Source organism: Pelodiscus sinensis, chromosome 1, assembly GCF_052426305.1.
Source record: "Pelodiscus sinensis isolate ZL-2025 chromosome 1, ASM5242630v1, whole genome shotgun sequence".
NCBI classification, from domain to species: Eukaryota; Metazoa; Chordata; order Testudines; family Trionychidae; genus Pelodiscus; species Pelodiscus sinensis.
Window position 1 is genome coordinate 39,482,410 of NC_143052.1, and position 2,899 is coordinate 39,485,308.

The following is a 2,899-nucleotide window of genomic DNA, read 5'->3' on the forward strand; positions in this document are numbered from 1 at the left end:
AGAGTGGATGTTTTCAGAAAACTATCCACAATGACTCCAAGATCTCTCTCTATCGTGTCCCTCTGAAAAGCTGCTCCCTTTCCATGTTATGGAGAACTGTTCTTTTCCCAGGGTTTCTGGTTCATCTGGCAAAACCAAACCCTGACCTTATTTTAGGTTTGGAGAAGACAAAGCTGTATAACAAATTTGGTCACCCTAGCTCTTACCGCTTAGGAGGAGTTCTGAACAAATGGAGGCATAGACAGACACACAGACAGATTCACTCTAAAAGATAGATTGAGACAGACAGGCCACCAATATAAGTAAGGCAAGTATGTAAGTATAGGTGTGTCACCATTAAACACCAAAAGGGTAATCTACTATGTACTAGCAGAAATACCCAGTGTTGCCCGGAGAAAATATAGCAAAAGGTGTGATGAATGAACTACGTCAATGACATTAACATAGCATATTTTATTGGAAATACTTTTCTCTTATATATTACTTTAAGAAATTAACATAGCTAGTACTTTTTCTGTTATCATAGGGAAAGGATCTCATAGTTGCAGTTTATGTGACACACTTAACAGAAGAGTCCAGCAAATACCTATGATCAGGCGTATTAAAAGCTAATTAGTAGCCCAATTGGGGCTCCGGGGGAACCGATTTCAAGATATAACCAATTCAGTGATTGAAGTTAAGAAATCAGGAATATCTGTGCAAAATTTTGTGTTTCTATGATCAGGTGCTACTAAAAGCTAATTACCAGTGTGCCCAATAGAGGCGCTGGGGGAATTGGGGAACTGATTTCAAGATGTAACCAATCCAGTTATTGAAGTTAGGAAATCTGTACTATCCGTTCAAAATTTGGTGTGTCTAGTTCTTACCATTTCAGAGATCTTTTGGAATTATCAGTGGGCCCAATTAGGACTCTGAGGGAACCAATTTCAAGATATAACCAATCCAGTTATTTAAGTTAGGAAATCAGTAGTATCCGTGCAAAATTTGGTGTGTCTAGAGTTACCAGATTTGCCCAATACTCTGGGTATGCTCATTTATTAGGGTTACTCTTATGGGACTGGGGAAGGTTATCAATTCTATCAGTGTGCTGCTTGTGCTCTCATATGGAGCTGAATTCTTTCCCTGCTGCCAATTCCCCCTCCCACTGGAGCTCTCTTGCAGGAACTAGGTTCCTCAGGATGGGGTTTTTCCGACTTTAGCCCCTTCCCCCCCCCACACAGGGTAATCAGCACTCACAAGATGACCCCTTGTATGTCTCTGGATTCAGCAGGCTGGGTTTAACAGCAATGCCACACTGCACCCTCATCCCCAGTCCTGTGCCCTGAGCCTGTCTTCAACCCTAACCCTGACTCTAGCACTCTGCACGCAACAGCCCCCTCCACTGAGCCCCTCATCACCCCCATACCCCAGCCTGGGCACCCCACATCCCCAAACTCCTACCCTGACTCCTGCAACTCACATCCCATGGGGGGGTACGGTAATCAATCTTCTGTTAGTGAGAGAGGGATGGAGCTCAAAAGCTTCTCTCTCTCACCAAGAGAAACTGGTCCAACAAGATATTATCTCACTCTCCTCCCTTCCTTCCCTCCACCCCCGTGTGTCTGACTACTGGGTTCAAGTGTTAAGACTTTATAGGCAAAACCTAACTGTTTAGCTCTCATCTCCTTTAGAGATTGCCCGTCTCCCTGTTATCAGCCAAGTTGTCTAAGCTAAGGTAAATGTAAGTGGGTGTGACCCGGCTTCAGAAAATGATCACAGAAGGGTTCTGGTACTTGCTTCGGTGCCTCAGTTCATTAGAACCTAGCATAGATGACTTGCCAGGTTTCTCTGGCTGTATGGTGGTTGACCAGTTTGTATACCTGAGGAGTGTTATCAGCAAGAATGGGGAACTGAAGAGGACATCAGTGTGAGAATATGAAAGGTACAACAAGCCTTTGCCATACTATGACCAGTCTGGGGTACAAGAGCCATTTCAAAAAGAACCAAACTACATATATTTTCACTTCCAATGTGAAATCAGTGCTGCTGTATAGCTTGGAGGCATGGAGTATTGTCCAGACCAACATTAAGAGAATTCAGACATTTGTCAATAAATGCCTTGGACCTGGGTTTCTCAACTTTTTTTTTTTTTTAATAAAGTACCCCTTTAAACAAATGTGTTGCAATAGTAAAAAAAAAATAAAAAAAATTGTGTGTCTGAAAACTGTAGGTAGTGGGGGTACTTACTATTTTTTTTTTGAAAAGGGGGTACTTATTTTTTTTAAAAACAACTTAATTGTAGCCAGGAGGACAATGAAATTTTTGAGTGTAAAAAGTAAAAAAAAATAAAGTGCTGTAAAACTTAAAACAAAAATTCAGTTTTCTCCAAGTTTCAGTTGTGTTGATGTACCCTCCAGACTTCTCTCAAGTACCCCTAAGGGTACTTGTACCACTGGTTGAGAAACACTGCCTTAGACACATTCTCCAGCTAAAGTGGTACAATAGAATGCCAAATGAAACCTTGTGGACTGTCACGTTATTGGATTGTGAGGGGAGCAGCCGGGTCACTGCTACACCCATGGGGGGGGTGTTCGCCCCAAAAGTGGTACAAAGGGAACCATGTGAGGGGTCAAACAAAAGCTTACCTTCTTCTGATTCTGTATCTGCTCTTCATATATCTGTATAATGTGTGTGTGTGTGTAGTTAGGAATCTGTAAGGAGGCTGGAAGTCTCTCTGAATGTGGTTGAGCATTGGGCAGAGCCCGGCCTATGGACATGCTAATTAGGGAGGCCCTGTGGGACAATAGCACTCAATGGGCCAAGGACACACCTGGGGAATGGTGACGGACACCTAAGGGCTACCAGCAGGGAACACAGTGATAGGCCTGCTGCAGCCAAGAAGAGACCAGGAAGGATATAT